At 52.3% G+C, this 26,536-nt stretch overlaps 78 non-coding genes across 78 annotated transcripts; 59 read left to right on the plus strand and 19 right to left on the minus strand.

Annotated features, from left to right (window-relative positions):
- Window positions 1-125: 125 nt before the first annotated feature.
- Window positions 126-197, minus strand: Trnap-agg. The gene has a single exon. It is a non-coding gene; the product is annotated as a tRNA-Pro (tRNA).
- Window positions 198-1,247: 1,050 nt separating this feature from the next.
- Trnav-cac lies at window positions 1,248-1,320 on the plus strand. The gene has a single exon. It is a non-coding gene; the product is annotated as a tRNA-Val (tRNA).
- A 158-nt stretch (window positions 1,321-1,478) lies between these two features.
- Trnav-aac lies at window positions 1,479-1,551 on the plus strand. Its single transcript has one exon. It is a non-coding gene; the product is annotated as a tRNA-Val (tRNA).
- A 194-nt stretch (window positions 1,552-1,745) lies between these two features.
- Trnap-agg lies at window positions 1,746-1,818 on the minus strand. Its single transcript has one exon. It is a non-coding gene; the product is annotated as a tRNA-Pro (tRNA).
- A 401-nt stretch (window positions 1,819-2,219) lies between these two features.
- On the plus strand, window positions 2,220-2,292 carry Trnav-cac. Its single transcript has one exon. It is a non-coding gene; the product is annotated as a tRNA-Val (tRNA).
- A 158-nt stretch (window positions 2,293-2,450) lies between these two features.
- On the plus strand, window positions 2,451-2,523 carry Trnav-aac. The gene has a single exon. It is a non-coding gene; the product is annotated as a tRNA-Val (tRNA).
- Window positions 2,524-2,717: 194 nt separating this feature from the next.
- Window positions 2,718-2,789, minus strand: Trnap-agg. Its single transcript has one exon. It is a non-coding gene; the product is annotated as a tRNA-Pro (tRNA).
- Window positions 2,790-3,839: 1,050 nt separating this feature from the next.
- Window positions 3,840-3,912, plus strand: Trnav-cac. The gene has a single exon. It is a non-coding gene; the product is annotated as a tRNA-Val (tRNA).
- Window positions 3,913-4,070: 158 nt separating this feature from the next.
- Trnav-aac lies at window positions 4,071-4,143 on the plus strand. The gene has a single exon. It is a non-coding gene; the product is annotated as a tRNA-Val (tRNA).
- Window positions 4,144-4,337: 194 nt separating this feature from the next.
- Trnap-agg lies at window positions 4,338-4,409 on the minus strand. Its single transcript has one exon. It is a non-coding gene; the product is annotated as a tRNA-Pro (tRNA).
- Window positions 4,410-4,811: 402 nt separating this feature from the next.
- On the plus strand, window positions 4,812-4,884 carry Trnav-cac. Its single transcript has one exon. It is a non-coding gene; the product is annotated as a tRNA-Val (tRNA).
- Window positions 4,885-5,042: 158 nt separating this feature from the next.
- Trnav-aac lies at window positions 5,043-5,115 on the plus strand. Its single transcript has one exon. It is a non-coding gene; the product is annotated as a tRNA-Val (tRNA).
- Window positions 5,116-5,309: 194 nt separating this feature from the next.
- Window positions 5,310-5,381, minus strand: Trnap-agg. The gene has a single exon. It is a non-coding gene; the product is annotated as a tRNA-Pro (tRNA).
- Window positions 5,382-6,431: 1,050 nt separating this feature from the next.
- On the plus strand, window positions 6,432-6,504 carry Trnav-cac. The gene has a single exon. It is a non-coding gene; the product is annotated as a tRNA-Val (tRNA).
- Window positions 6,505-6,662: 158 nt separating this feature from the next.
- Trnav-aac lies at window positions 6,663-6,735 on the plus strand. Its single transcript has one exon. It is a non-coding gene; the product is annotated as a tRNA-Val (tRNA).
- Window positions 6,736-6,893: 158 nt separating this feature from the next.
- Window positions 6,894-6,966, plus strand: Trnav-aac. Its single transcript has one exon. It is a non-coding gene; the product is annotated as a tRNA-Val (tRNA).
- Window positions 6,967-7,160: 194 nt separating this feature from the next.
- On the minus strand, window positions 7,161-7,232 carry Trnap-agg. Its single transcript has one exon. It is a non-coding gene; the product is annotated as a tRNA-Pro (tRNA).
- A 402-nt stretch (window positions 7,233-7,634) lies between these two features.
- Trnav-cac lies at window positions 7,635-7,707 on the plus strand. The gene has a single exon. It is a non-coding gene; the product is annotated as a tRNA-Val (tRNA).
- Window positions 7,708-7,865: 158 nt separating this feature from the next.
- On the plus strand, window positions 7,866-7,938 carry Trnav-aac. The gene has a single exon. It is a non-coding gene; the product is annotated as a tRNA-Val (tRNA).
- A 194-nt stretch (window positions 7,939-8,132) lies between these two features.
- Window positions 8,133-8,204, minus strand: Trnap-agg. The gene has a single exon. It is a non-coding gene; the product is annotated as a tRNA-Pro (tRNA).
- Window positions 8,205-8,606: 402 nt separating this feature from the next.
- Trnav-cac lies at window positions 8,607-8,679 on the plus strand. The gene has a single exon. It is a non-coding gene; the product is annotated as a tRNA-Val (tRNA).
- Window positions 8,680-8,837: 158 nt separating this feature from the next.
- Window positions 8,838-8,910, plus strand: Trnav-aac. The gene has a single exon. It is a non-coding gene; the product is annotated as a tRNA-Val (tRNA).
- Window positions 8,911-9,104: 194 nt separating this feature from the next.
- Trnap-agg lies at window positions 9,105-9,176 on the minus strand. The gene has a single exon. It is a non-coding gene; the product is annotated as a tRNA-Pro (tRNA).
- Window positions 9,177-9,578: 402 nt separating this feature from the next.
- Window positions 9,579-9,651, plus strand: Trnav-cac. The gene has a single exon. It is a non-coding gene; the product is annotated as a tRNA-Val (tRNA).
- Window positions 9,652-9,809: 158 nt separating this feature from the next.
- On the plus strand, window positions 9,810-9,882 carry Trnav-aac. The gene has a single exon. It is a non-coding gene; the product is annotated as a tRNA-Val (tRNA).
- A 158-nt stretch (window positions 9,883-10,040) lies between these two features.
- On the plus strand, window positions 10,041-10,113 carry Trnav-aac. The gene has a single exon. It is a non-coding gene; the product is annotated as a tRNA-Val (tRNA).
- A 194-nt stretch (window positions 10,114-10,307) lies between these two features.
- On the minus strand, window positions 10,308-10,379 carry Trnap-agg. The gene has a single exon. It is a non-coding gene; the product is annotated as a tRNA-Pro (tRNA).
- A 402-nt stretch (window positions 10,380-10,781) lies between these two features.
- Trnav-cac lies at window positions 10,782-10,854 on the plus strand. Its single transcript has one exon. It is a non-coding gene; the product is annotated as a tRNA-Val (tRNA).
- Window positions 10,855-11,012: 158 nt separating this feature from the next.
- Window positions 11,013-11,085, plus strand: Trnav-aac. The gene has a single exon. It is a non-coding gene; the product is annotated as a tRNA-Val (tRNA).
- A 158-nt stretch (window positions 11,086-11,243) lies between these two features.
- Trnav-aac lies at window positions 11,244-11,316 on the plus strand. Its single transcript has one exon. It is a non-coding gene; the product is annotated as a tRNA-Val (tRNA).
- Window positions 11,317-11,510: 194 nt separating this feature from the next.
- On the minus strand, window positions 11,511-11,582 carry Trnap-agg. Its single transcript has one exon. It is a non-coding gene; the product is annotated as a tRNA-Pro (tRNA).
- A 402-nt stretch (window positions 11,583-11,984) lies between these two features.
- On the plus strand, window positions 11,985-12,057 carry Trnav-cac. Its single transcript has one exon. It is a non-coding gene; the product is annotated as a tRNA-Val (tRNA).
- Window positions 12,058-12,519: 462 nt separating this feature from the next.
- Window positions 12,520-12,592, plus strand: Trnav-cac. Its single transcript has one exon. It is a non-coding gene; the product is annotated as a tRNA-Val (tRNA).
- A 158-nt stretch (window positions 12,593-12,750) lies between these two features.
- Trnav-cac lies at window positions 12,751-12,823 on the plus strand. Its single transcript has one exon. It is a non-coding gene; the product is annotated as a tRNA-Val (tRNA).
- Window positions 12,824-12,981: 158 nt separating this feature from the next.
- Window positions 12,982-13,054, plus strand: Trnav-aac. The gene has a single exon. It is a non-coding gene; the product is annotated as a tRNA-Val (tRNA).
- A 158-nt stretch (window positions 13,055-13,212) lies between these two features.
- Window positions 13,213-13,285, plus strand: Trnav-aac. The gene has a single exon. It is a non-coding gene; the product is annotated as a tRNA-Val (tRNA).
- Window positions 13,286-13,479: 194 nt separating this feature from the next.
- Window positions 13,480-13,551, minus strand: Trnap-agg. The gene has a single exon. It is a non-coding gene; the product is annotated as a tRNA-Pro (tRNA).
- Window positions 13,552-13,953: 402 nt separating this feature from the next.
- Window positions 13,954-14,026, plus strand: Trnav-cac. The gene has a single exon. It is a non-coding gene; the product is annotated as a tRNA-Val (tRNA).
- Window positions 14,027-14,184: 158 nt separating this feature from the next.
- Window positions 14,185-14,257, plus strand: Trnav-aac. Its single transcript has one exon. It is a non-coding gene; the product is annotated as a tRNA-Val (tRNA).
- Window positions 14,258-14,415: 158 nt separating this feature from the next.
- Trnav-aac lies at window positions 14,416-14,488 on the plus strand. Its single transcript has one exon. It is a non-coding gene; the product is annotated as a tRNA-Val (tRNA).
- Window positions 14,489-14,646: 158 nt separating this feature from the next.
- On the plus strand, window positions 14,647-14,719 carry Trnav-aac. The gene has a single exon. It is a non-coding gene; the product is annotated as a tRNA-Val (tRNA).
- A 194-nt stretch (window positions 14,720-14,913) lies between these two features.
- Window positions 14,914-14,985, minus strand: Trnap-agg. Its single transcript has one exon. It is a non-coding gene; the product is annotated as a tRNA-Pro (tRNA).
- Window positions 14,986-15,387: 402 nt separating this feature from the next.
- Trnav-cac lies at window positions 15,388-15,460 on the plus strand. Its single transcript has one exon. It is a non-coding gene; the product is annotated as a tRNA-Val (tRNA).
- Window positions 15,461-15,618: 158 nt separating this feature from the next.
- Trnav-aac lies at window positions 15,619-15,691 on the plus strand. Its single transcript has one exon. It is a non-coding gene; the product is annotated as a tRNA-Val (tRNA).
- A 158-nt stretch (window positions 15,692-15,849) lies between these two features.
- Window positions 15,850-15,922, plus strand: Trnav-aac. Its single transcript has one exon. It is a non-coding gene; the product is annotated as a tRNA-Val (tRNA).
- Window positions 15,923-16,116: 194 nt separating this feature from the next.
- On the minus strand, window positions 16,117-16,188 carry Trnap-agg. The gene has a single exon. It is a non-coding gene; the product is annotated as a tRNA-Pro (tRNA).
- A 402-nt stretch (window positions 16,189-16,590) lies between these two features.
- Window positions 16,591-16,663, plus strand: Trnav-cac. The gene has a single exon. It is a non-coding gene; the product is annotated as a tRNA-Val (tRNA).
- Window positions 16,664-17,125: 462 nt separating this feature from the next.
- Window positions 17,126-17,198, plus strand: Trnav-cac. Its single transcript has one exon. It is a non-coding gene; the product is annotated as a tRNA-Val (tRNA).
- Window positions 17,199-17,356: 158 nt separating this feature from the next.
- On the plus strand, window positions 17,357-17,429 carry Trnav-cac. Its single transcript has one exon. It is a non-coding gene; the product is annotated as a tRNA-Val (tRNA).
- Window positions 17,430-17,587: 158 nt separating this feature from the next.
- Window positions 17,588-17,660, plus strand: Trnav-aac. Its single transcript has one exon. It is a non-coding gene; the product is annotated as a tRNA-Val (tRNA).
- Window positions 17,661-17,818: 158 nt separating this feature from the next.
- Window positions 17,819-17,891, plus strand: Trnav-aac. The gene has a single exon. It is a non-coding gene; the product is annotated as a tRNA-Val (tRNA).
- A 194-nt stretch (window positions 17,892-18,085) lies between these two features.
- On the minus strand, window positions 18,086-18,157 carry Trnap-agg. The gene has a single exon. It is a non-coding gene; the product is annotated as a tRNA-Pro (tRNA).
- A 402-nt stretch (window positions 18,158-18,559) lies between these two features.
- Trnav-cac lies at window positions 18,560-18,632 on the plus strand. The gene has a single exon. It is a non-coding gene; the product is annotated as a tRNA-Val (tRNA).
- A 158-nt stretch (window positions 18,633-18,790) lies between these two features.
- Trnav-aac lies at window positions 18,791-18,863 on the plus strand. The gene has a single exon. It is a non-coding gene; the product is annotated as a tRNA-Val (tRNA).
- Window positions 18,864-19,325: 462 nt separating this feature from the next.
- Trnav-cac lies at window positions 19,326-19,398 on the plus strand. The gene has a single exon. It is a non-coding gene; the product is annotated as a tRNA-Val (tRNA).
- Window positions 19,399-19,556: 158 nt separating this feature from the next.
- Window positions 19,557-19,629, plus strand: Trnav-cac. The gene has a single exon. It is a non-coding gene; the product is annotated as a tRNA-Val (tRNA).
- Window positions 19,630-19,787: 158 nt separating this feature from the next.
- Trnav-aac lies at window positions 19,788-19,860 on the plus strand. The gene has a single exon. It is a non-coding gene; the product is annotated as a tRNA-Val (tRNA).
- Window positions 19,861-20,018: 158 nt separating this feature from the next.
- On the plus strand, window positions 20,019-20,091 carry Trnav-aac. Its single transcript has one exon. It is a non-coding gene; the product is annotated as a tRNA-Val (tRNA).
- Window positions 20,092-20,285: 194 nt separating this feature from the next.
- On the minus strand, window positions 20,286-20,357 carry Trnap-agg. The gene has a single exon. It is a non-coding gene; the product is annotated as a tRNA-Pro (tRNA).
- A 402-nt stretch (window positions 20,358-20,759) lies between these two features.
- Trnav-cac lies at window positions 20,760-20,832 on the plus strand. Its single transcript has one exon. It is a non-coding gene; the product is annotated as a tRNA-Val (tRNA).
- A 158-nt stretch (window positions 20,833-20,990) lies between these two features.
- On the plus strand, window positions 20,991-21,063 carry Trnav-aac. Its single transcript has one exon. It is a non-coding gene; the product is annotated as a tRNA-Val (tRNA).
- A 158-nt stretch (window positions 21,064-21,221) lies between these two features.
- Window positions 21,222-21,294, plus strand: Trnav-aac. The gene has a single exon. It is a non-coding gene; the product is annotated as a tRNA-Val (tRNA).
- Window positions 21,295-21,488: 194 nt separating this feature from the next.
- Window positions 21,489-21,560, minus strand: Trnap-agg. Its single transcript has one exon. It is a non-coding gene; the product is annotated as a tRNA-Pro (tRNA).
- Window positions 21,561-21,962: 402 nt separating this feature from the next.
- Trnav-cac lies at window positions 21,963-22,035 on the plus strand. Its single transcript has one exon. It is a non-coding gene; the product is annotated as a tRNA-Val (tRNA).
- Window positions 22,036-22,193: 158 nt separating this feature from the next.
- Trnav-cac lies at window positions 22,194-22,266 on the plus strand. Its single transcript has one exon. It is a non-coding gene; the product is annotated as a tRNA-Val (tRNA).
- Window positions 22,267-22,424: 158 nt separating this feature from the next.
- On the plus strand, window positions 22,425-22,497 carry Trnav-cac. The gene has a single exon. It is a non-coding gene; the product is annotated as a tRNA-Val (tRNA).
- Window positions 22,498-22,655: 158 nt separating this feature from the next.
- On the plus strand, window positions 22,656-22,728 carry Trnav-aac. The gene has a single exon. It is a non-coding gene; the product is annotated as a tRNA-Val (tRNA).
- A 194-nt stretch (window positions 22,729-22,922) lies between these two features.
- On the minus strand, window positions 22,923-22,994 carry Trnap-agg. Its single transcript has one exon. It is a non-coding gene; the product is annotated as a tRNA-Pro (tRNA).
- A 402-nt stretch (window positions 22,995-23,396) lies between these two features.
- On the plus strand, window positions 23,397-23,469 carry Trnav-cac. The gene has a single exon. It is a non-coding gene; the product is annotated as a tRNA-Val (tRNA).
- A 158-nt stretch (window positions 23,470-23,627) lies between these two features.
- Window positions 23,628-23,700, plus strand: Trnav-aac. Its single transcript has one exon. It is a non-coding gene; the product is annotated as a tRNA-Val (tRNA).
- Window positions 23,701-23,894: 194 nt separating this feature from the next.
- Trnap-agg lies at window positions 23,895-23,966 on the minus strand. The gene has a single exon. It is a non-coding gene; the product is annotated as a tRNA-Pro (tRNA).
- A 402-nt stretch (window positions 23,967-24,368) lies between these two features.
- Window positions 24,369-24,441, plus strand: Trnav-cac. The gene has a single exon. It is a non-coding gene; the product is annotated as a tRNA-Val (tRNA).
- Window positions 24,442-24,599: 158 nt separating this feature from the next.
- On the plus strand, window positions 24,600-24,672 carry Trnav-aac. The gene has a single exon. It is a non-coding gene; the product is annotated as a tRNA-Val (tRNA).
- A 194-nt stretch (window positions 24,673-24,866) lies between these two features.
- On the minus strand, window positions 24,867-24,938 carry Trnap-agg. The gene has a single exon. It is a non-coding gene; the product is annotated as a tRNA-Pro (tRNA).
- A 402-nt stretch (window positions 24,939-25,340) lies between these two features.
- Trnav-cac lies at window positions 25,341-25,413 on the plus strand. Its single transcript has one exon. It is a non-coding gene; the product is annotated as a tRNA-Val (tRNA).
- A 462-nt stretch (window positions 25,414-25,875) lies between these two features.
- Window positions 25,876-25,948, plus strand: Trnav-cac. The gene has a single exon. It is a non-coding gene; the product is annotated as a tRNA-Val (tRNA).
- A 158-nt stretch (window positions 25,949-26,106) lies between these two features.
- On the plus strand, window positions 26,107-26,179 carry Trnav-cac. The gene has a single exon. It is a non-coding gene; the product is annotated as a tRNA-Val (tRNA).
- Window positions 26,180-26,337: 158 nt separating this feature from the next.
- On the plus strand, window positions 26,338-26,410 carry Trnav-aac. The gene has a single exon. It is a non-coding gene; the product is annotated as a tRNA-Val (tRNA).
- The last annotated feature ends 126 nt before the right edge of the window (window positions 26,411-26,536 follow it).

The following is a 26,536-nucleotide window of genomic DNA, read 5'->3' on the forward strand; positions in this document are numbered from 1 at the left end:
TCGCCTTCACGCGTCGGACCAGAGTGTCAATTGCTCACATCGAATAAGAAATTCATTTGATATTGACGGCGAGCTTTTTGCGCTGACTCAGCCACTGACATGCGATCAGTTTGCACAAAACGCTCGGGCTCGTCCGGGATTTGAACCCAGGACCTCTTGCACCCTAAGCAGGAATCATACCCCTAGACCAACGAGCCCTGTGACACGGCGATTGCCAATTATTCCAGTCCCTCGATGTCGTCCAGGGTGCCCTGGAAGTCTCGTGTACGCTGGCGGGATGGGGGCGGCGCGAATTCCCGCGGTCGGCGGCCTTCCTGGGCTATTGGTACCTTCATGTAGAGCTGCCGCTGGGCTCGCACTGCCTGCTGCTAAGAAAGTGATTGCTTTTGCTGATATGACTTGCAATAACGACTGCGCGATACGCCGCTATCTCGTTAGGGGTGCTACGGCAGACACCCTCTCGAGCACCCCCAAGACTTCTTGAGCCCTCGGCTGTGATGGGTTCCAGGCTGACAAAAGAACTGTCGTGTGTGCATTCGCTGACGAGAGAAAGGCTGAGGCAAGTTTGAGTGAACAAGGATGGACTCGTCGTGTCCGTCGTTTCCGTAGTGTAGCGGTTATCACGACTGCTTCACACGCAGAAGGTCCCCGGTTCGATCCTGCCTATGTCGCTGGGCTCGCACTGCCTGCTGCTAAGAAAGTGATTGCTTTTGCTGATATGACTTGCAATAACGACTGCGCGAAACGCCGCTATCTCGTTAGGGGTGCTACGGCAGACACCCTCTCGAGCACCCCGAAGACTTCTTGAGCCCTCGGCTGTGATGGGTTCCAGGCTGACAAAAGAACTGTCGTGTGTGCATTCGCTGACGAGAGAAAGGCTGAGGCAAGTTTGAGTGAACAAGGATGGACTCGTCATGTCCGTCGTTTCCGTAGTGTAGCGGTTATCACGACTGCTTCACACGCAGAAGGTCCCCGGTTCGATCCTGCCTATGTCGCTGGGCTCGCACTGCCTGCTGCTAAGAAAGTGATTGCTTTTGCTGATATGACTTGCAATAACGACTGCGCGAAACGCCGCTATCTCGTTAGGGGTGCTACGGCAGACACCCTCTCGAGCACCCCGAAGACTTCTTGAGCCCTCGGCTGTGATGGGTTCCAGGCTGACAAAAGAACTGTCGTGTGTGCATTCGCGGACGAGAGAAAGGCTGAGGCAAGTTTGAGTGAACAAGGATGGACTCGTCGTGTCCGCCGTTTCCGTAGTGTAGCGGTTATCACGTCTGCTTCACACGCAGAAGGTCCCCGGTTCGATCCCGGGCGGGAACAGTATTTTCCTGCCTATGTCGTATTGTCCTCCAATGAGCCACTTCGTGTGTGGATCTGCCGCATGTCCCTTCGTTTTGCAAGTACCACATTTATTGAATTTTTTACTTACGATGGCAACATCACTACAAGTTGTCTGTGAAGTAAGGTGCACACAAGCGGTTTCCGTGGTGTAGCGGTTATCACGTCTGCCTAACACGCAGAAGGTCCCCGGTTCGATCCCGGGCGGAAACACTTTTTCATCACTTTAATCGAGACTTATTAACATGCATCTGCTACCATCTGTACCCGAAACCTTCGTAATCGCCTTCACGCGTCGGACCAGAGTGTCAATTGCTCACATCGAATAAGAAATTCATTTGATATTGACGGCGAGCTTTTTGCGCTGACTCAGCCACTGACGTGCGATCAGTTTGCACAAAACGCTCGGGCTCGTCCGGGATTTGAACCCGGGACCTCTTGCACCCTAAGCAGGAATCATACCCCTAGACCAACGAGTCCTGTGACACGGCGATTGCCAATTATTCCAGTCCCTCGATGTCGTCCAGGGTGCCCTGGAAGTCTCGTGTACGCTGGCGGGATGGGGGCGGCGCGAATTCCCGCGGTCGGCGGCCTTCCTGGGCTATTGGTACCTTCATGTAGAGCTGCCGCTGAGCTCGCACTGCCTGCTGCTAAGAAAGTGATTGCTTTTGCTGATATGACTTGCAATAACGACTGCGCGATACGCCGCTATCTCGTTAGGGGTGCTACGGCAGACACCCTCTCGAGCACCCCGAAGACTTCTTGAGCCCTCGGCTGTGATGGGTTCCAGGCTGACAAAAGAACTGTCGTGTGTGCATTCGCTGACGAGAGAAAGGCTGAGGCAAGTTTGAGTGAACAAGGATGGACTCGTCGTGTCCGCCGTTTCCGTAGTGTAGCGGTTATCACGTCTGCTTCACACGCAGAAGGTCCCCGGTTCGATCCCGGGCGGGAACAGTATTTTCCTGCCTATGTCGTATTGTCCTCCAATGAGCCACTTCGTGTGTGGATCTGCCGCATGTCGCTTCGTTTTGCAAGTACCACATTTATTGAATTTTTTACTTACGATGGCAACATCACTACAAGTTGTCTGTGAAGTAAGGTGCACACAAGCGGTTTCCGTGGTGTAGCGGTTATCACGTCTGCCTAACACGCAGAAGGTCCCCGGTTCGATCCCGGGCGGAAACACTTTTTCATCACTTTAATCGAGACTTACTAACATGCATCTGCTACCATCTGTACCCGAAACCTTCGTAATCGCCTTCACGCGTCGGACCAGAGTGTCAATTGCTCACATCGAATAAGAAATTCATTTGATATTGACGGCGAGCTTTTTGCGCTGACTCAGCCACTGACGTGCGATCAGTTTGCACAAAACGCTCGGGCTCGTCCGGGATTTGAACCCGGGACCTCCTGCACCCTAAGCAGGAATCATACCCCTAGACCAACGAGCCCTGTGACACGGCGATTGCCAATTATTCCAGTCCCTCGATGTCGTCCAGGGTGCCCTGGAAGTCTCGTGTACGCTGGCGGGATGGGGGCGGCGCGAATTCCCGCGGTCGGCGGCCTTCCTGGGCTATTGGTACCTTCATGTAGAGCTGCCACTGAGCTCGCACTGCCTGCTGCTAAGAAAGTGATTGCTTTTGCTGATATGACTTGCAATAACGACTGCGCGATACGCCGCTATCTCGTTAGGGGTGCTACGGCAGACACCCTCTCGAGCACCCCGAAGACTTCTTGAGCCCTCGGCTGTGATGGGTTCCAGGCTGACAAAAGAACTGTCGTGTGTGCATTCGCTGACGAGAGAAAGGCTGAGGCAAGTTTGAGTGAACAAGGATGGACTCGTCGTGTCCGCCGTTTCCGTAGTGTAGCGGTTATCACGTCTGCTTCACACGCAGAAGGTCCCCGGTTCGATCCTGCCTATGTCGCTGGGCTCGCACTGCCTGCTGCTAAGAAAGTGATTGCTTTTGCTGATATGACTTGCAATAACGACTGCGCGAAACGCCGCTATCTCGTTAGGGGTGCTACGGCAGACACCCTCTCGAGCACCCCGAAGACTTCTTGAGCCCTCGGCTGTGATGGGTTCCAGGCTGACAAAAGAACTGTCGTGTGTGCATTCGCTGACGAGAGAAAGGCTGAGGCAAGTTTGAGTGAACAAGGATGGACTCGTCGTGTCCGTCGTTTCCGTAGTGTAGCGGTTATCACGACTGCTTCACACGCAGAAGGTCCCCGGTTCGATCCTGCCTATGTCGCTGGGCTCGCACTGCCTGCTGCTAAGAAAGTGATTGCTTTTGCTGATATGACTTGCAATAACGACTGCGCGAAACGCCGCTATCTCGTTAGGGGTGCTACGGCAGACACCCTCTCGAGCACCCCGAAGACTTCTTGAGCCCTCGGCTGTGATGGGTTCCAGGCTGACAAAAGAACTGTCGTGTGTGCATTCGCGGACGAGAGAAAGGCTGAGGCAAGTTTGAGTGAACAAGGATGGACTCGTCGTGTCCGCCGTTTCCGTAGTGTAGCGGTTATCACGTCTGCTTCACACGCAGAAGGTCCCCGGTTCCATCCCGGGCGGGAACAGTATTTTCCTGCCTATGTCGTATTGTCCTCCAATGAGCCACTTCGTGTGTGGATCTGCCGCATGTCCCTTCGTTTTGCAAGTACCACATTTATTGAATTTTTTAGTTACAATGGCAACATCACTACAAGTTGTCTGTGAAGTAAGGTGCACACAAACAGTTTCCGTGGTGTAGCGGTTATCACGTCTGCCTAACACGCAGAAGGTCCCCGGTTCGATCCCGGGCGGAAACACTTTTTCATCACTTTAATCGAGACTTACTAACATGCATCTGCTACCATCTGTACCCGAAACCTTCGTAATCGCCTTCACGCGTCGGACCAGAGTGTCAATTGCTCACATCGAATAAGAAATTCATTTGATATTGACGGCGAGCTTTTTGCGCTGACTCAGCCACTGACATGCGATCAGTTTGCACAAAACGCTCGGGCTCGTCCGGGATTTGAACCCGGGACCTCTTGCACCCTGAGCAGGAATCATACCCCTAGACCAACGAGCCCTGTGACACGGCGATTGCCAATTATTCCAGTCCCTCGATGTCGTCCAGGGTGCCCTGGAAGTCTCGTGTACGCTGGCGGGATGGGGGCGGCGCGAATTCCCGCAATCGGCGGCCTTCCTGGGCTATTGGTACCTTCATGTAGAGCTGACGCTGGGCTCGCACTGCCTGCTGCTAAGAAAGTGATTGCTTTTGCTGATATGACTTGCAATAACGACTGCGCGATACGCCGCTATCTCGTTAGGGGTGCTACGGCAGACACCCTCTCGAGCACCCCGAAGACTTCTTGAGCCCTCGGCTGTGATGGGTTCCAGGCTGACAAAAGAACTGTCGTGTGTGCATTCGCTGACGAGAGAAAGGCTGAGGCAAGTTTGAGTGAACAAGGATGGACTCTTCGTGTCCGTCGTTTCCGTAGTGTAGCGGTTATCACGTCTGCTTCACACGCAGAAGGTCCCCGGTTCGATCCCGGGCGGGAACAGTATTTTCCTGCCTATGTCGTATTGTCCTCCAATGAGCCACTTCGTGTGTGGATCTGCCGCATGTCCCTTCGTTTTGCAAGTACCACATTTATTGAAATTTTTAGTTACGATGGTAACATCACTACAAGTTGTCTGTGAAGTAAGGTGCACACAAACAGTTTCCGTGGTGTAGCGGTTATCACGTCTGCCTAACACGCAGAAGGTCCCCGGTTCGATCCCGGGCGGAAACACTTTTTCATCACTTTCATCGAGACTTACTAACATGCATCTGCTACCATCTGTACCCGAAACCTTCGTAGTCGCCTTCACGCGTCGGACCAGAGTGTCAATTGCTCACATCGAATAAGAAATTCATTTGATATTGACGGCGAGCTTTTTGCGCTGACTCAGCCACTGACGTGCGATCAGTTTGCACAAAACGCTCGGGCTCGTCCGGGATTTGAACCCAGGACCTCCTGCACCCTAAGCAGGAATCATACCCCTAGACCAACGAGCCCTGTGACACGGCGATTGCCAATTATTCCAGTCCCCCGATGTCGTCCAGGGTGCCCTGGAAGTCTCGTGTACGCTGGCGGGATGGGGGCGGCGCGAATTCCCGCGGTCGGCGGCCTTCCTGGGCTATTGGTACCTTCATGTAGAGCTGCCGCTGGGCTCGCACTGCCTGCTGCTAAGAAAGTGATTGCTTTTGCTGATATGACTTGCAATAACGACTGCGCGATACGCCGCTATCTCGTTAGGGGTGCTACGGCAGACACCCTCTCGAGCACCCCAAAGACTTCTTGAGCCCTCGGCTGTGATGGGTTCCAGGCTGACAAAAGAACTGTCGTGTGTGCATTCGCTGACGAGAGAAAGGCTGAGGCAAGTTTGAGTGAACAAGGATGGACTCGTCGTGTCCGTCGTTTCCGTAGTGTAGCGGTTATCACGACTGCTTCACACGCAGAAGGTCCCCGGTTCGATCCTGCCTATGTCGCTGGGCTCGCACTGCCTGCTGCTAAGAAAGTGATTGCTTTTGCTGATATGACTTGCAATAACGACTGCGCGAAACGCCGCTATCTCGTTAGGGGTGCTACGGCAGACACCCTCTCGAGCACCCCGAAGACTTCTTGAGCCCTCGGCTGTGATGGGTTCCAGGCTGACAAAAGAACTGTCGTGTGTGCATTCGCTGACGAGAGAAAGGCTGAGGCAAGTTTGAGTGAACAAGGATGGACTCGTCGTGTCCGTCGTTTCCGTAGTGTAGCGGTTATCACGACTGCTTCACACGCAGAAGGTCCCCGGTTCGATCCTGCCTATGTCGCTGGGCTCGCACTGCCTGCTGCTAAGAAAGTGATTGCTTTTGCTGATATGACTTGCAATAACGACTGCGCGAAACGCCGCTATCTCGTTAGGGGTGCTACGGCAGACACCCTCTCGAGCACCCCGAAGACTTCTTTAGCCCTCGGCTGTGATGGGTTCCAGGCTGACAAAAGAACTGTCGTGTGTGCATTCGCGGACGAGAGAAAGTCTGAGGCAAGTTCGAGTGAACTAGGATGGACTCCTCGGGTCCGTCGTTTCCGTAGTGTAGCGGTTATCACGTCTGCTTCACACGCAGAAGGTCCCCGGTTCGATCCCGGGCGGGAACAGTATTTTCCTGCCTATGTCGTATTGTCCTCCAATGAGCCACGTCGTGTGTGGATCTGCTGCATGTCCCTTCGTTTTGCAAGTACCACATTTATTGAATTTTTTAGTTACGATGGCAACATCACTACAAGTTGTCTGTGAAGTAAGGTGCACACAAGCAGTTTCCGTGGTGTAGCGGTTATCACGTCTGCCTAACACGCAGAAGGTCCCCGGTTCGATCCCGGGCGGGAACAGTATTTTCCTGCCTATGTCGTATTGTCCTCCAATGAGCCACGTCGTGTGTGGATCTGCTACATTTCCCTTCGTTTTGCAAGTACCACATTTATTGAATTATTTAGTTACGATGGCAACATCACTACAAGTTGTCTGTGAAGTAAGGTGCACACAAGCAGTTTCCGTGGTGTAGCGGTTATCACGTCTGCCTAACGCGCAGAAGGTCCCCGGTTCGATCGCGGGCGGAAACACTCTTTCATCACTTTAAGCAAGACGTACCAACATGCATCTGCTACCATCTGTACCCGAAACCTTCGTAATCGCCTTCACGCGTCGGACTCGAGTGTCAATTGCTCACATCGAATAAGAAATTCATTTGATATTGACGGCGAGCTTTTTGCGCTGACTCAGCCACTGACGTGCGATCAGTTTGCACAAAACGCTAGGGCTCGTAAGGGATTTGAACCCGCGACCTCCTGCACCCTAAGCAGGAATCATACCCCTAGACCAACGAGCCCTGTGACACGGCGAATGCCAATTATTGAAGTCCCTCGATGTCGTCCGGGGTGCCCTGGAAGTCTCGTGTACGCTGGCGGGATGGGGGCGGCGCGAATTCCCGCGGTCGGCGGACTTCCTGGGCTATTGGTACCTTCATGTAGAGCTGCCGCTGGGATCGCACTGCCTGCTGCTGAGAAAGTGTTTGCTTTTGCTGATATGACTTGCAATAACGACTGCGCGAAACGCCGCTATCTCGTTAGGGGTGCTACGGCAGACACCCTCTCGAGCACCCCGAAGACTTCTTGAGCCCTCGGCTGTGATGGGTTCCAGGCTGACAAAAGAACTGTCGTGTGTGCATTCGCGGACGAGAGAAAGTCTGAGGCAAGTTCGAGTGAACTAGGATGGACTCCTCGGGTCCGTCGTTTCCGTAGTATAGCGGTTATCACGTCTGCTTCACACGCAGAAGGTCCCCGGTTCGATCCCGTGCGGGAACAGTATTTTCCTGCCTATGTCGTATTGTCCTCCAATGAGCCACGTCGTGTGTGGATCTGCTGCATGTCCCTTCGTTTTGCAAGTACCACATTTATTGAATTTTTTAGTTACGATGGCAACATCACTACAAGTTGTCTGTGAAGTAAGGTGCACACAAACAGTTTCCGTGGTGTAGCGGTTATCACGTCTGCCTAACACGCAGAAGGTCCCCGGTTCGATCCCGGGCGGAAACACTTTTTCATCACTTTAATCGAGACTTACTAACATGCATCTGCTACCATCTGTACCCGAAACCTTCGTAATCGCCTTCACGCGTCGGACCAGAGTGTCAATTGCTCACATCGAATAAGAAATTCATTTGATATTGACGGCGAGCTTTTTGCGCTGACTCAGCCACCGACGTGCGATCAGTTTGCACAAAACGCTCGGGCTCGTCCGGGATTTGAACCCGGGACCTCCTGCACCCTAAGCAGGAATCATACCCCTAGATTAACGAGCCCTGTGACACGGCGATTGCCAATTATTCCAGTCCCTCGATGTCGTCCAGGGTGCCCTGGAAGTCTCGTGTACGCTGGCGGGATGGGGGCGGCGCGAATTCCCGCGGTCGGCGGCCTTCCTGGGCTATTGGTACCTTCATGTAGAGCTGCCGCTGGGCTCGCACTGCCTGCTGCTAAGAAAGTGATTGCTTTTGCTGATATGACTTGCAATAACGACTGCGCGAAACGCCGCTATCTCGTTAGGGGTGCTACGGCAGACACCCTCTCGAGCACCCCGAAGACTTCTTGAGCCCTCGGCTGTGATGGGTTCCAGGCTGACAAAAGAACTGTCGTGTGTGCATTCGCGGACGAGAGAAAGTCTGAGGCAAGTTCGAGTGAACTAGGATGGACTCCTCGGGTCCGTCGTTTCCGTAGTGTAGCGGTTATCACGTCTGCTTCACACGCAGAAGGTCCCCGGTTCGATCCCGGGCGGGAACAGTATTTTCCTGCCTATGTCGTATTGTCCTCCAATGAGCCACGTCGTGTGTGGATCTGCTGCATGTCCCTTCGTTTTGCAAGTACCACATTTATTGAATTTTTTAGTTACGATGGCAACATCACTACAAGTTGTCTGTGAAGTAAGGTGCACACAAACAGTTTCCGTGGTGTAGCGGTTATCACGTCTGCCTAACACGCAGAAGGTCCCCGGTTCGATCCCGGGCGGAAACACTTTTTCATCACTTTAATCGAGACTTACTAACATGCATCTGCTACCATCTGTACCCGAAACCTTCGTAATCGCCTTCACGCGTCGGACCAGAGTGTCAATTGCTCACATCGAATAAGAAATTCATTTGATATTGACGGCGAGCTTTTTGCGCTGACTCAGCCACCGACGTGCGATCAGTTTGCACAAAACGCTCGGGCTCGTCCGGGATTTGAACCCGGGACCTCCTGCACCCTAAGCAGGAATCATACCCCTAGACCAACGAGCCCTGTGACACGGCGATTGCCAATTATTCCAGTCCCTCGATGTCGTCCAGGGTGCCCTGGAAGTCTCGTGTACGCTGGCGGGATGGGGGCGGCGCGAATTCCCGCGGTCGGCGGCCTTCCTGGGCTATTGGTACCTTCATGTAGAGCTGCCGCTGGGCTCGCACTGCCTGCTGCTAAGAAAGTGATTGCTTTTGCTGATATGACTTGCAATAACGACTGCGCGAAACGCCGCTATCTCGTTAGGGGTGCTACGGCAGACACCCTCTCGAGCACCCCGAAGACTTCTTGAGCCCTCGGCTGTGATGGGTTCCAGGCTGACAAAAGAACTGTCGTGTGTGCATTCGCGGACGAGAGAAAGTCTGAGGCAAGTTCGAGTGAACTAGGATGGACTCCTCGGGTCCGTCGTTTCCGTAGTGTAGCGGTTATCACGTCTGCTTCACACGCAGAAGGTCCCCGGTTCGATCCCGGGCGGGAACAGTATTTTCCTGCCTATGTCGTATTGTCCTCCAATGAGCCACGTCGTGTGTGGATCTGCTGCATGTCCCTTCGTTTTGCAAGTACCACATTTATTGAATTTTTTAGTTACGATGGCAACATCACTACAAGTTGTCTGTGAAGTAAGGTGCACACAAGCAGTTTCCGTGGTGTAGCGGTTATCACGTCTGCCTAACACGCAGAAGGTCCCCGGTTCGATCCCGGGCGGGAACAGTATTTTCCTGCCTATGTCGTATTGTCCTCCAATGAGCCACGTCGTGTGTGGATCTGCTACATTTCCCTTCGTTTTGCAAGTACCACATTTATTGAATTATTTAGTTACGATGGCAACATCACTACAAGTTGTCTGTGAAGTAAGGTGCACACAAGCAGTTTCCGTGGTGTAGCGGTTATCACGTCTGCCTAACACGCAGAAGGTCCCCGGTTCGATCGCGGGCGGAAACACTCTTTCATCACTTTAAGCAAGACGTACCAACATGCATCTGCTACCATCTGTACCCGAAACCTTCGTAATCGCCTTCACGCGTCGGACTCGAGTGTCAATTGCTCACATCGAATAAGAAATTCATTTGATATTGACGGCGAGCTTTTTGCGCTGACTCAGCCACTGACGTGCGATCAGTTTGCACAAAACGCTAGGGCTCGTAAGGGATTTGAACCCGCGACCTCCTGCACCCTAAGCAGGAATCATACCCCTAGACCAACGAGCCCTGTGACACGGCGAATGCCAATTATTGAAGTCCCTCGATGTCGTCCAGGGTGCCCTGGAAGTCTCGTGTACGCTGGCGGGATGGGGGCGGCGCGAATTCCCGCGGTCGGCGGACTTCCTGGGCTATTGGTACCTTCATGTAGAGCTGCCGCTGGGATCGCACTGCCTGCTGCTGAGAAAGTGTTTGCTTTTGCTGATATGACTTGCAATAACGACTGCGCGAAACGCCGCTATCTCGTTAGGGGTGCTACGGCAGACACCCTCTCGAGCACCCCGAAGACTTCTTGAGCCCTCGGCTGTGATGGGTTCCAGGCTGACAAAAGAACTGTCGTGTGTGCATTCGCGGACGAGAGAAAGTCTGAGGCAAGTTCGAGTGAACTAGGATGGACTCCTCGGGTCCGTCGTTTCCGTAGTGTAGCGGTTATCACGTCTGCTTCACACGCAGAAGGTCCCCGGTTCGATCCCGGGCGGGAACAGTATTTTCCTGCCTATGTCGTATTGTCCTCCAATGAGCCACGTCGTGTGTGGATCTGCTGCATGTCCCTTCGTTTTGCAAGTACCACATTTATTGAATTTTTTAGTTACAATGGCAACATCACTACAAGTTGTCTGTGAAGTAAGGTGCACACAAGCAGTTTCCGTGGTGTAGCGGTTATCACGTCTGCCTAACACGCAGAAGGTCCCCGGTTCGATCCCGGGCGGGAACAGTATTTTCCTGCCTATGTCGTATTGTCCTCCAATGAGCCACGTCGTGTGTGGATCTGCTACATTTCCCTTCGTTTTGCAAGTACCACATTTATTGAATTATTTAGTTACGATGGCAACATCACTACAAGTTGTCTGTGAAGTAAGGTGCACACAAGCAGTTTCCGTGGTGTAGCGGTTATCACGTCTGCCTAACACGCAGAAGGTCCCCGGTTCGATCGCGGGCGGAAACACTCTTTCATCACTTTAAGCAAGACGTACCAACATGCATCTGCTACCATCTGTACCCGAAACCTTCGTAATCGCCTTCACGCGTCGGACTCGAGTGTCAATTGCTCACATCGAATAAGAAATTCATTTGATATTGACGGCGAGCTTTTTGCGCTGACTCTGCCACTGACGTGCGATCAGTTTGCACAAAACGCTAGGGCTCGTAAGGGATTTGAACCCGCGACCTCCTGCACCCTAAGCAGGAATCATACCCCTAGACCAACGAGCCCTGTGACACGGCGAATGCCAATTATTGAAGTCCCTCGATGTCGTCCAGGGTGCCCTGGAAGTCTCGTGTACGCTGGCGGGATGGGGGCGGCGCGAATTCCCGCGGTCGGCGGACTTCCTGGGCTATTGGTACCTTCATGTAGAGCTGCCGCTGGGATCGCACTGCCTGCTGCTGAGAAAGTGATTGCTTTTGCTGATATGACTTGCAATAACGACTGCGCGAAACGCCGCTATCTCGTTAGGGGTGCTACGGCAGACACCCTCTCGAGCACCCCGAAGACTTCTTGAGCCCTCGGCTGTGATGGGTTCCAGGCTGACAAAAGAACTGTCGTGTGTGCATTCGCTGACGAGAGAAAGGCTGAGGCAAGTTTGAGTGAACAAGGATGGACTCGTCGTGTCCGTCGTTTCTGTAGTGTAGCGGTTATCACGTCTGCTTCACACGCAGAAGGTCCCCGGTTCGATCCCGGGCGGGAACAGTATTTTCCTGCCTATGTCGTATTGTCCTCCAATGAGCCACTTCGGGTGTGGATCTGCCGCACGTCCCTTCGTTTTGCAAGTACCACATTTATTGAATTTTTTAGTTACGATGGCAACATCACTACAAGTTGTCTGTGAAGTAAGGTGCACACAAACAGTTTCCGTGGTGTAGCGGTTATCACGTCTGCCTAACACGCAGAAGGTCCCCGCTGGGCTCGCACTGCCTGCTGCTAAGAAAGTGATTGCTTTTGCTGATATGACTTGCAATAACGACTGCGCGAAACGCCGCTATCTCGTTAGGGGTGCTACGGCAGACACCCTCTCGAGCACCCCGATGACTTCTTGAGCCCTCGGCTGTGATGGGTTCCAGGCTGACAAAAGAACTGTCGTGTGTGCATTCGCTGACGAGAGAAAGGCTGAGGCAAGTTTGAGTGAACAAGGATGGACTCGTCGTGTCCGTCGTTTCCGTAGTGTAGCGGTTATCACGTCCGCTTCACACGCAGAAGGTCCCCGGTTCGATCCCGGGCGGGAACAGTATTTTCCTGCCTATGTCGTATTGTCCTCCAATGAGCCACTTCGGGTGTGGATCTGCCGCATGTCCCTTTGTTTTGCAAGTACCACATTTATTGAATTTTTTAGTTACGATGGCAACATAACTACAAGTTGTCTGTGAAGTAAGGTGCACACAAGTAGTTTCCGTGGTATAGCGGTTATCACGTCTGCTTCACACGCAGAAGGTCCCCGGTTCGATCCCGGGCGGGAACAGTATTTTCCTGCCTATGTCGTATTGTCCTCCAATGAGCCACGTCGTGTGTGGATCTGCTGCATGTCCCTTCGTTTTGCAAGTACCACATTTATTGAATTTTTTAGTTACGATGGCAACATCACTACAAGTTGTCTGTGAAGTAAGGTGCACACAAGCAGTTTCCGTGGTGTAGCGGTTATCACGTCTGCCTAACACGCAGACGGTCCCCGGTTCGATCCCGGGCGGGAACAGTATTTTCCTGCCTATGTCGTATTGTCCTCCAATGAGCCACGTCGTGTGTGGATCTGCTACATTTCCCTTCGTTTTGCAAGTACCACATTTATTGAATTATTTAGTTACGATGGCAACATCACTACAAGTTGTCTGTGAAGTAAGGTGCACACAAGCAGTTTCCGTGGTGTAGCGGTTATCACGTCTGCCTAACACGCAGAAGGTCCCCGGTTCGATCGCGGGCGGAAACACTCTTTCATCACTTTAAGCAAGACGTACCAACATGCATCTGCTACCATCTGTACCCGAAACCTTCGTAATCGCCTTCACGCGTCGGACTCGAGTGTCAATTGCTCACATCGAATAAGAAATTCATTTGATATTGACGGCGAGCTTTTTGCGCTGACTCAGCCACTGACGTGCGATCAGTTTGCACAAAACGCTAGGGCTCGTAAGGGATTTGAACCCGCGACCTCCTGCACCCTAAGCAGGAATCATACCCCTAGACCAACGAGCCCTGTGACACGGCGAATGCCAATTATTGAAGTCCCTCGATGTCGTCCAGGGTGCCCTGGAAGTCTCGTGTACGCTGGCGGGATGGGGGCGGCGCGAATTCCCGCGGTCGGCGGACTTCCTGGGCTATTGGTACCTTCATGTAGAGCTGCCGCTGGGATCGCACTGCCTGCTGCTGAGAAAGTGTTTGCTTTTGCTGATATGACTTGCAATAACGACTGCGCGAAACGCCGCTATCTCGTTAGGGGTGCTACGGCAGACACCCTCTCGAGCACCCCGAAGACTTCTTGAGCCCTCGGCTGTGATGGGTTCCAGGCTGACAAAAGAACTGTCGTGTGTGCATTCGCGGACGAGAGAAAGTCTGAGGCAAGTTCGAGTGAACTAGGATGGACTCCTCGGGTCCGTCGTTTCCGTAGTGTAGCGGTTATCACGTCTGCTTCACACGCAGAAGGTCCCCGGTTCGATCCCGGGCGGGAACAGTATTTTCCTGCCTATGTCGTATTGTCCTCCAATGAGCCACGTCGTGTGTGGATCTGCTGCATGTCCCTTCGTTTTGCAAGTACCACATTTATTGAATTTTTTAGTTACAATGGCAACATCACTACAAGTTGTCTGTGAAGTAAGGTGCACACAAGCAGTTTCCGTGGTGTAGCGGTTATCACGTCTGCCTAACACGCAGAAGGTCCCCGGTTCGATCCCGGGAGGGAACAGTATTTTCCTGCCTATGTCGTATTGTCCTCCAATGAGCCACGTCGTGTGTGGATCTGCTACATTTCCCTTCGTTTTGCAAGTACCACATTTATTGAATTATTTAGTTACGATGGCAACATCACTACAAGTTGTCTGTGAAGTAAGGTGCACACAAGCAGTTTCCGTGGTGTAGCGGTTATCACGTCTGCCTAACACGCAGAAGGTCCCCGGTTCGATCCCGGGCGGGAACAGTATTTTCCTGCCTATGTCGTATTGTCCTCCAATGAGCCACGTCGTGTGTGGATCTGCTACATTTCCCTTCGTTTTGCAAGTACCACATTTATTGAATTATTTAGTTACGATGGCAACATCACTACAAGTTGTCTGTGAAGTAAGGTGCACACAAGCAGTTTCCGTGGTGTAGCGGTTATCACGTCTGCCTAACACGCAGAAGGTCCCCGGTTCGATCGCGGGCGGAAACACTCTTTCATCACTTTAAGCAAGACGTACCAACATGCATCTGCTACCATCTGTACCCGAAACCTTCGTAATCGCCTTCACGCGTCGGACTCGAGTGTCAATTGCTCACATCGAATAAGAAATTCATTTGATATTGACGGCGAGCTTTTTGCGCTGACTCAGCCACTGACGTGCGATCAGTTTGCACAAAACGCTAGGGCTCGTAAGGGATTTGAACCCGCGACCTCCTGCACCCTAAGCAGGAATCATACCCCTAGACCAACGAGCCCTGTGACACGGCGAATGCCAATTATTGAAGTCCCTCGATGTCGTCCAGGGTGCCCTGGAAGTCTCGTGTACGCTGGCGGGATGGGGGCGGCGCGAATTCCCGCGGTCGGCGGACTTCCTGGGCTATTGGTACCTTCATGTAGAGCTGCCGCTGGGATCGCACTGCCTGCTGCTGAGAAAGTGTTTGCTTTTGCTGATATGACTTGCAATAACGACTGCGCGAAACGCCGCTATCTCGTTAGGGGTGCTACGGCAGACACCCTCTCGAGCACCCCGAAGACTTCTTGAGCCCTCGGCTGTGATGGGTTCCAGGCTGACAAAAGAACTGTCGTGTGTGCATTCGCGGACGAGAGAAAGTCTGAGGCAAGTTCGAGTGAACTAGGATGGACTCCTCGGGTCCGTCGTTTCCGTAGTGTAGCGGTTATCACGTCTGCTTCACACGCAGAAGGTCCCCGGTTCGATCCCGGGCGGGAACAGTATTTTCCTGCCTATGTCGTATTGTCCTCCAATGAGCCACGTCGTGTGTGGATCTGCTGCATGTCCCTTCGTTTTGCAAGTACCACATTTATTGAATTTTTTAGTTACAATGGCAACATCACTACAAGTTGTCTGTGAAGTAAGGTGCACACAAGCAGTTTCCGTGGTGTAGCGGTTATCACGTCTGCCTAACACGCAGAAGGTCCCCGGTTCGATCCCGGGCGGGAACAGTATTTTCCTGCCTATGTCGTATTGTCCTCCAATGAGCCACGTCGTGTGTGGATCTGCTACATTTCCCTTCGTTTTGCAAGTACCACATTTATTGAATTATTTAGTTACGATGGCAACATCACTACAAGTTGTCTGTGAAGTAAGGTGCACACAAGCAGTTTCCGTGGTGTAGCGGTTATCACGTCTGCCTAACACGCAGAAGGTCCCCGGTTCGATCGCGGGCGGAAACACTCTTTCATCACTTTAAGCAAGACGTACCAACATGCATCTGCTACCATCTGTACCCGAAACCTTCGTAATCGCCTTCACGCGTCGGACTCGAGTGTCAATTGCTCACATCGAATAAGAAATTCATTTGATATTGACGGCGAGCTTTTTGCGCTGACTCTGCCACTGACGTGCGATCAGTTTGCACAAAACGCTAGGGCTCGTAAGGGATTTGAACCCGCGACCTCCTGCACCCTAAGCAGGAATCATACCCCTAGACCAACGAGCCCTGTGACACGGCGAATGCCAATTATTGAAGTCCCTCGATGTCGTCCAGGGTGCCCTGGAAGTCTCGTGTACGCTGGCGGGATGGGGGCGGCGCGAATTCCCGCGGTCGGCGGACTTCCTGGGCTATTGGTACCTTCATGTAGAGCTGCCGCTGGGATCGCACTGCCTGCTGCTGAGAAAGTGATTGCTTTTGCTGATATGACTTGCAATAACGACTGCGCGAAACGCCGCTATCTCGTTAGGGGTGCTACGGCAGACACCCTCTCGAGCACCCCGAAGACTTCTTGAGCCCTCGGCTGTGATGGGTTCCAGGCTGACAAAAGAACTGTCGTGTGTGCATTCGCTGACGAGAGAAAGGCTGAGGCAAGTTTGAGTGAACAAGGATGGACTCGTCGTGTCCGTCGTTTCTGTAGTGTAGCGGTTATCACGTCTGCTTCACACGCAGAAGGTCCCCGGTTCGATCCCGGGCGGGAACAGTATTTTCCTGCCTATGTCGTATTGTCCTCCAATGAGCCACTTCGGGTGTGGATCTGCCGCACGTCCCTTCGTTTTGCAAGTACCACATTTATTGAATTTTTTAGTTACGATGGCAACATCACTACAAGTTGTCTGTGAAGTAAGGTGCACACAAACAGTTTCCGTGGTGTAGCGGTTATCACGTCTGCCTAACACGCAGAAGGTCCCCGCTGGGCTCGCACTGCCTGCTGCTAAGAAAGTGATTGCTTTTGCTGATATGACTTGCAATAACGACTGCGCGAAACGCCGCTATCTCGTTAGGGGTGCTACGGCAGACACCCTCTCGAGCACCCCGATGACTTCTTGAGCCCTCGGCTGTGATGGGTTCCAGGCTGACAAAAGAACTGTCGTGTGTGCATTCGCTGACGAGAGAAAGGCTGAGGCAAGTTTGAGTGAACAAGGATGGACTCGTCGTGTCCGTCGTTTCCGTAGTGTAGCGGTTATCACGTCCGCTTCACACGCAGAAGGTCCCCGGTTCGATCCCGGGCGGGAACAGTATTTTCCTGCCTATGTCGTATTGTCCTCCAATGAGCCACTTCGGGTGTGGATCTGCCGCATGTCCCTTTGTTTTGCAAGTACCACATTTATTGAATTTTTTAGTTACGATGGCAACATAACTACAAGTTGTCTGTGAAGTAAGGTGCACACAAGTAGTTTCCGTGGTATAGCGGTTATCACGTCTGCTTCACACGCAGAAGGTCCCCGGTTCGATCCCGGGCGGGAACAGTATTTTCCTGCCTATGTCGTATTGTCCTCCAATGAGCCACGTCGTGTGTGGATCTGCTGCATGTCCCTTCGTTTTGCAAGTACCACATTTATTGAATTTTTTAGTTACGATGGCAACATCACTACAAGTTGTCTGTGAAGTAAGGTGCACACAAGCAGTTTCCGTGGTGTAGCGGTTATCACGTCTGCCTAACACGCAGACGGTCCCCGGTTCGATCCCGGGCGGGAACAGTATTTTCCTGCCTATGTCGTATTGTCCTCCAATGAGCCACGTCGTGTGTGGATCTGCTACATTTCCCTTCGTTTTGCAAGTACCACATTTATTGAATTATTTAGTTACGATGGCAACATCACTACAAGTTGTCTGTGAAGTAAGGTGCACACAAGCAGTTTCCGTGGTGTAGCGGTTATCACGTCTGCCTAACACGCAGAAGGTCCCCGGTTCGATCGCGGGCGGAAACACTCTTTCATCACTTTAAGCAAGACGTACCAACATGCATCTGCTACCATCTGTACCCGAAACCTTCGTAATCGCCTTCACGCGTCGGACTCGAGTGTCAATTGCTCACATCGAATAAGAAATTCATTTGATATTGACGGCGAGCTTTTTGCGCTGACTCAGCCACTGACGTGCGATCAGTTTGCACAAAACGCTAGGGCTCGTAAGGGATTTGAACCCGCGACCTCCTGCACCCTAAGCAGGAATCATACCCCTAGACCAACGAGCCCTGTGACACGGCGAATGCCAATTATTGAAGTCCCTCGATGTCGTCCAGGGTGCCCTGGAAGTCTCGTGTACGCTGGCGGGATGGGGGCGGCGCGAATTCCCGCGGTCGGCGGACTTCCTGGGCTATTGGTACCTTCATGTAGAGCTGCCGCTGGGATCGCACTGCCTGCTGCTGAGAAAGTGTTTGCTTTTGCTGATATGACTTGCAATAACGACTGCGCGAAACGCCGCTATCTCGTTAGGGGTGCTACGGCAGACACCCTCTCGAGCACCCCGAAGACTTCTTGAGCCCTCGGCTGTGATGGGTTCCAGGCTGACAAAAGAACTGTCGTGTGTGCATTCGCGGACGAGAGAAAGTCTGAGGCAAGTTCGAGTGAACTAGGATGGACTCCTCGGGTCCGTCGTTTCCGTAGTGTAGCGGTTATCACGTCTGCTTCACACGCAGAAGGTCCCCGGTTCGATCCCGGGCGGGAACAGTATTTTCCTGCCTATGTCGTATTGTCCTCCAATGAGCCACGTCGTGTGTGGATCTGCTGCATGTCCCTTCGTTTTGCAAGTACCACATTTATTGAATTTTTTAGTTACAATGGCAACATCACTACAAGTTGTCTGTGAAGTAAGGTGCACACAAGCAGTTTCCGTGGTGTAGCGGTTATCACGTCTGCCTAACACGCAGAAGGTCCCCGGTTCGATCCCGGGAGGGAACAGTATTTTCCTGCCTATGTCGTATTGTCCTCCAATGAGCCACGTCGTGTGTGGATCTGCTACATTTCCCTTCGTTTTGCAAGTACCACATTTATTGAATTATTTAGTTACGATGGCAACATCACTACAAGTTGTCTGTGAAGTAAGGTGCACACAAACAGTTTCCGTGGTGTAGCGGTTATCACGTCTGCCTAACACGCAGAAGGTCCCCGCTGGGCTCGCACTGCCTGCTGCTAAGAAAGTGATTGCTTTTGCTGATATGACTTGCAATAACGACTGCGCGAAACGCCGCTATCTCGTTAGGGGTGCTACGGCAGACACCCTCTCGAGCACCCCGATGACTTCTTGAGCCCTCGGCTGTGATGGGTTCCAGGCTGACAAAAGAACTGTCGTGTGTGCATTCGCTGACGAGAGAAAGGCTGAGGCAAGTTTGAGTGAACAAGGATGGACTCGTCGTGTCCGTCGTTTCCGTAGTGTAGCGGTTATCACGTCCGCTTCACACGCAGAAGGTCCCCGGTTCGATCCCGGGCGGGAACAGTATTTTCCTGCCTATGTCGTATTGTCCTCCAATGAGCCACTTCGGGTGTGGATCTGCCGCATGTCCCTTTGTTTTGCAAGTACCACATTTATTGAATTTTTTAGTTACGATGGCAACATAACTACAAGTTGTCTGTGAAGTAAGGTGCACACAAGTAGTTTCCGTGGTATAGCGGTTATCACGTCTGCTTCACACGCAGAAGGTCCCCGGTTCGATCCCGGGCGGGAACAGTATTTTCCTGCCTATGTCGTATTGTCCTCCAATGAGCCACGTCGTGTGTGGATCTGCTGCATGTCCCTTCGTTTTGCAAGTACCACATTTATTGAATTTTTTAGTTACGATGGCAACATCACTACAAGTTGTCTGTGAAGTAAGGTGCACACAAGCAGTTTCCGTGGTGTAGCGGTTATCACGTCTGCCTAACACGCAGACGGTCCCCGGTTCGATCCCGGGCGGGAACAGTATTTTCCTGCCTATGTCGTATTGTCCTCCAATGAGCCACGTCGTGTGTGGATCTGCTACATTTCCCTTCGTTTTGCAAGTACCACATTTATTGAATTATTTAGTTACGATGGCAACATCACTACAAGTTGTCTGTGAAGTAAGGTGCACACAAGCAGTTTCCGTGGTGTAGCGGTTATCACGTCTGCCTAACACGCAGAAGGTCCCCGGTTCGATCGCGGGCGGAAACACTCTTTCATCACTTTAAGCAAGACGTACCAACATGCATCTGCTACCATCTGTACCCGAAACCTTCGTAATCGCCTTCACGCGTCGGACTCGAGTGTCAATTGCTCACATCGAATAAGAAATTCATTTGATATTGACGGCGAGCTTTTTGCGCTGACTCAGCCACTGACGTGCGATCAGTTTGCACAAAACGCTAGGGCTCGTAAGGGATTTGAACCCGCGACCTCCTGCACCCTAAGCAGGAATCATACCCCTAGACCAACGAGCCCTGTGACACGGCGAATGCCAATTATTGAAGTCCCTCGATGTCGTCCAGGGTGCCCTGGAAGTCTCGTGTACGCTGGCGGGATGGGGGCGGCGCGAATTCCCGCGGTCGGCGGACTTCCTGGGCTATTGGTACCTTCATGTAGAGCTGCCGCTGGGATCGCACTGCCTGCTGCTGAGAAAGTGTTTGCTTTTGCTGATATGACTTGCAATAACGACTGCGCGAAACGCCGCTATCTCGTTAGGGGTGCTACGGCAGACACCCTCTCGAGCACCCCGAAGACTTCTTGAGCCCTCGGCTGTGATGGGTTCCAGGCTGACAAAAGAACTGTCGTGTGTGCATTCGCGGACGAGAGAAAGTCTGAGGCAAGTTCGAGTGAACTAGGATGGACTCCTCGGGTCCGTCGTTTCCGTAGTGTAGCGGTTATCACGTCTGCTTCACACGCAGAAGGTCCCCGGTTCGATCCCGGGCGGGAACAGTATTTTCCTGCCTATGTCGTATTGTCCTCCAATGAGCCACGTCGTGTGTGGATCTGCTGCATGTCCCTTCGTTTTGCAAGTACCACATTTATTGAATTTTTTAGTTACAATGGCAACATCACTACAAGTTGTCTGTGAAGTAAGGTGCACACAAGCAGTTTCCGTGGTGTAGCGGTTATCACGTCTGCCTAACACGCAGAAGGTCCCCGGTTCGATCCCGGGAGGGAACAGTATTTTCCTGCCTATGTCGTATTGTCCTCCAATGAGCCACGTCGTGTGTGGATCTGCTACATTTCCCTTCGTTTTGCAAGTACCACATTTATTGAATTATTTAGTTACGATGGCAACATCACTACAAGTTGTCTGTGAAGTAAGGTGCACACAAGCAGTTTCCGTGGTGTAGCGGTTATCACGTCTGCCTAACACGCAGAAGGTCCCCGGTTCGATCGCGGGCGGAAACACTCTTTCATCACTTTAAGCAAGACGTACCAACATGCATCTGCTACCATCTGTACCCGAAACCTTCGTAATCGCCTTCACGCGTCGGACTCGAGTGTCAATTGCTCACATCGAATAAGAAATTCATTTGATATTGACGGCGAGCTTTTTGCGCTGACTCTGCCACTGACGTGCGATCAGTTTGCACAAAACGCTAGGGCTCGTAAGGGATTTGAACCCGCGACCTCCTGCACCCTAAGCAGGAATCATACCCCTAGACCAACGAGCCCTGTGACACGGCGAATGCCAATTATTGAAGTCCCTCGATGTCGTCCAGGGTGCCCTGGAAGTCTCGTGTACGCTGGCGGGATGGGGGCGGCGCGAATTCCCGCGGTCGGCGGACTTCCTGGGCTATTGGTACCTTCATGTAGAGCTGCCGCTGGGATCGCACTGCCTGCTGCTGAGAAAGTGATTGCTTTTGCTGATATGACTTGCAATAACGACTGCGCGAAACGCCGCTATCTCGTTAGGGGTGCTACGGCAGACACCCTCTCGAGCACCCCGATGACTTCTTGAGCCCTCGGCTGTGATGGGTTCCAGGCTGACAAAAGAACTGTCGTGTGTGCATTCGCTGACGAGAGAAAGGCTGAGGCAAGTTTGAGTGAACAAGGATGGACTCGTCGTGTCCGTCGTTTCCGTAGTGTAGCGGTTATCACGTCCGCTTCACACGCAGAAGGTCCCCGGTTCGATCCCGGGCGGGAACAGTATTTTCCTGTCTATGTCGTATTGTCCTCCAATGAGCCACTTCGGGTGTGGATCTGCCGCATGTCCCTTTGTTTTGCAAGTACCACATTTATTGAATTTTTTAGTTACGATGGCAACATAACTACAAGTTGTCTGTGAAGTAAGGTGCACACAAGTAGTTTCCGTGGTATAGCGGTTATCACGTCTGCTTCACACGCAGAAGGTCCCCGGTTCGATCCCGGGCGGGAACAGTATTTTCCTGCCTATGTCGTATTGTCCTCCAATGAGCCACGTCGTGTGTGGATCTGCTGCATGTCCCTTCGTTTTGCAAGTACCACATTTATTGAATTTTTTAGTTACGATGGCAACATAACTACAAGTTGTCTGTGAAGTAAGGTGCACACAAGTAGTTTCCGTGTTGTAGCGGTTATAACGTCTGCTTCACACGCAGAAGGTCCCCGGTTCGATCCCGGGCGGGAACAGTATTTTCCTGCCTATGTCGTATTGTCCTCCAATGAGCCACGTCGTGTGTGGATCTGCTGCATGTCCCTTCGTTTTGCAAGTACCACATTTATTGAATTTTTTAGTTACGATGGCAACATCACTACAAGTTGTCTGTGAAGTAAGGTGCACACAAATAGTTTCCGTGGTGTAGCGGTTATCACGTCTGCCTAACACGCAGAAGGTCCCCTGTTCGATCCCGGGCGGAAACACTTTTTCATCACTTTAATCGAGACTTACTAACATGCATCTGCTACCATCTGTACCCGAAACCTTCGTAATCGCCTTCACGCGTCGGACCAGAGTGTCAATTGCTCACATCGAATAAGAAATTCATTTGATATTGACGGCGAGCTTTTTGCGCTGACTCAGCCACTGACGTGCGATCAGTTTGCACAAAACGCTCGGGCTCGTCCGGGATTTGAACCCGGGACCTCCTGCACCCTAAGCAGGAATCATACCCCTAGACCAACGAGCCCTGTGACACGGCGATTGCCAATTATTCCAGTCCCTCGATGTCGTCCAGGGTGCCCTGGAAGTCTCGTGTACGCTGGCGGGATGGGGGCGGCGCGAATTCCCGCGGTCGGCGGCCTTCCTGGGCTATTGGTACCTTCATGTAGAGCTGCCGCTGGGCTCGCACTGCCTGCTGCTAAGAAAGTGATTGCTTTTGCTGATATGACTTGCAATAACGACTGCGCGAAACGCCGCTATCTCGTTAGGGGTGCTACGGCAGACACCCTCTCGAGCACCCCGAAGACTTCTTGAGCCCTCGGCTGTGATGGGTTCCAGGCTGACAAAAGAACTGTCGTGTGTGCATTCGCGGACGAGAGAAAGTCTGAGGCAAGTTCGAGTGAACTAGGATGGACTCCTCGGGTCCGTCGTTTCCGTAGTGTAGCGGTTATCACGTCTGCTTCACACGCAGAAGGTCCCCGGTTCGATCCCGGGCGGGAACAGTATTTTCCTGCCTATGTCGTATTGTCCTCCAATGAGCCACGTCGTGTGTGGATCTGCTGCATGTCCCTTCGTTTTGCAAGTACCACATTTATTGAATTTTTTAGTTACGATGGCAACATCACTACAAGTTGTCTGTGAAGTAAGGTGCACACAAGCAGTTTCCGTGGTGTAGCGGTTATCACGTCTGCCTAACACGCAGAAGGTCCCCGGTTCGATCCCGGGCGGAAACACTTTTTCATCACTTTAATCGAGACTTACTAACATGCATCTGCTACCATCTGTACCCGAAACCTTCGTAATCGCCTTCACGCGTCGGACCAGAGTGTCAATTGCTCACATCGAATAAGAAATTCATTTGATATTGACGGCGAGCTTTTTGCGCTGACTCAGCCACTGACGTGCGATCAGTTTGCACAAAACGCTCGGGCTCGTCCGGGATTTGAACCCGGGACCTCCTGCACCCTAAGCAGGAATCATACCCCTAGACCAACGAGCCCTGTGACACGGCGATTGCCAATTATTCCAGTCCCTCGATGTCGTCCAGGGTGCCCTGGAAGTCTCGTGTACGCTGGCGGGATGGGGGCGGCGCGAATTCCCGCGGTCGGCGGCCTTCCTGGGCTATTGGTACCTTCATGTAGAGCTGCCGCTGGGCTCGCACTGCCTGCTGCTAAGAAAGTGATTGCTTTTGCTGATATGACTTGCAATAACGACTGCGCGAAACGCCGCTATCTCGTTAGCTGTGCTACGGCAGACACCCTCTCGAGCACCCCGAAGACTTCTTGAGCCCTCGGCTGTGATGGGTTCCAGGCTGACAAAAGAACTGTCGTGTGTGCATTCGCGGACGAGAGAAAGTCTGAGGCAAGTTCGAGTGAACTAGGATGGACTCTTCGGGTCCGTCGTTTCCGTAGTGTAGCGGTTATCACGTCTGCTTCACACGCAGAAGGTCCCCGGTTCGATCCCGGGCGGGAACAGTATTTTCCTGCCTATGTCGTATTGTCCTCCAATGAGGCACGTCGTGTGTGGATCTGCTGCATGTCCCTTCGTTTTGCAAGTACCACATTTATTGAATTTTTTAGTTACGATGGCAACATCACTACAAGTTGTCTGTGAAGTAAGGTGCACACAAGCAGTTTCCGTGGTGTAGCGGTTATCACGTCTGCCTAACACGCAGAAGGTCCCCGGTTCGATCCCGGGCGGAAACACTTTTTCATCACTTTAATCGAGACTTACTAACATGCATCTGCTACCATCTGTACCCGAAACCTTCGTAATCGCCTTCACGCGTCGGACCAGAGTGTCAATTGCTCACATCGAATAAGAAATTCATTTGATATTGACGGCGAGCTTTTTGCGCTGACTCTGCCACTGACGTGCGATCAGTTTGCACAAAACGCTAGGGCTCGTAAGGGATTTGAACCCGCGACCTCCTGCACCCTAAGCAGGAATCATACCCCTAGACCAACGAGCCCTGTGACACGGCGAATGCCAATTATTGAAGTCCCTCGATGTCGTCCAGGGTGCCCTGGAAGTCTCGTGTACGCTGGCGGGATGGGGGCGGCGCGAATTCCCGCGGTCGGCGGACTTCCTGGGCTATTGGTACCTTCATGTAGAGCTGCCGCTGGGATCGCACTGCCTGCTGCTGAGAAAGTGATTGCTTTTGCTGATATGACTTGCAATAACGACTGCGCGAAACGCCGCTATCTCGTTAGGGGTGCTACGGCAGACACCCTCTCGAGCACCCCGAAGACTTCTTGAGCCCTCGGCTGTGATGGGTTCCAGGCTGACAAAAGAACTGTCGTGTGTGCATTCGCTGACGAGAGAAAGGCTGAGGCAAGTTTGAGTGAACAAGGATGGACTCGTCGTGTCCGTCGTTTCCGTAGTGTAGCGGTTATCACGTCTGCTTCACACGCAGAAGGTCCCCGGTTCGATCCCGGGCGGGAACAGTATTTTCCTGCCTATGTCGTATTGTCCTCCAATGAGCCACTTCGGGTGTGGATCTGCCGCATGTCCCTTCGTTTTGCAAGTACCACATTTATTGAATTTTTTAGTTACGATGGCAACATCACTACAAGTTGTCTGTGAAGTAAGGTGCACACAAACAGTTTCCGTGGTGTAGCGGTTATCACGTCTGCCTAACACGCAGAAGGTCCCCGCTGGGCTCGCACTGCCTGCTGCTAAGAAAGTGATTGCTTTTGCTGATATGACTTGCAATAACGACTGCGCGAAACGCCGCTATCTCGTTAGGGGTGCTACGGCAGACACCCTCTCGAGCACCCCGATGACTTCTTGAGCCCTCGGCTGTGATGGGTTCCAGGCTGACAAAAGAACTGTCGTGTGTGCATTCGCTGACGAGAGAAAGGCTGAGGCAAGTTTGAGTGAACAAGGATGGACTCGTCGTGTCCGTCGTTTCCGTAGTGTAGCGGTTATCACGTCCGCTTCACACGCAGAAGGTCCCCGGTTCGATCCCGGGCGGGAACAGTATTTTCCTGCCTATGTCGTATTGTCCTCCAATGAGCCACTTCGGGTGTGGATCTGCCGCATGTCCCTTCGTTTTGCAAGTACCACATTTATTGAATTTTTTAGTTACGATGGCAACATAACTACAAGTTGTCTGTGAAGTAAGGTGCACACAAGTAGTTTCCGTGGTATAGCGGTTATCACGTCTGCTTCACACGCAGAAGGTCCCCGGTTCGATCCCGGGCGGGAACAGTATTTTCCTGCCTATGTCGTATTGTCCTCCAATGAGCCACGTCGTGTGTGGATCTGCTGCATGTCCCTTCGTTTTGCAAGTACCACATTTATTGATTTTTTTAGTTACGATGGCAACATAACTACAAGTTGTCTGTGAAGTAAGGTGCACACAAGTAGTTTCCGTGGTGTAGCGGTTATCACGTCTGCCTAACACGCAGAAGGTCCCCGGTTCGATCCCGGGCGGGAACAGTATTTTCCTGCCTATGTCGTATTGTCCTCCAATGAGCCACGTCGTGTGTGGATCTGCTGCATGTCCCTTCGTTTTGCAAGTACCACATTTATTGAATTTTTTAGTTACGATGGCAACATCACTAC

Source organism: Schistocerca piceifrons, unplaced genomic scaffold (genome assembly GCF_021461385.2).
Source record: "Schistocerca piceifrons isolate TAMUIC-IGC-003096 unplaced genomic scaffold, iqSchPice1.1 HiC_scaffold_539, whole genome shotgun sequence".
Classification (NCBI taxonomy): Eukaryota; Metazoa; Arthropoda; class Insecta; order Orthoptera; family Acrididae; genus Schistocerca; species Schistocerca piceifrons.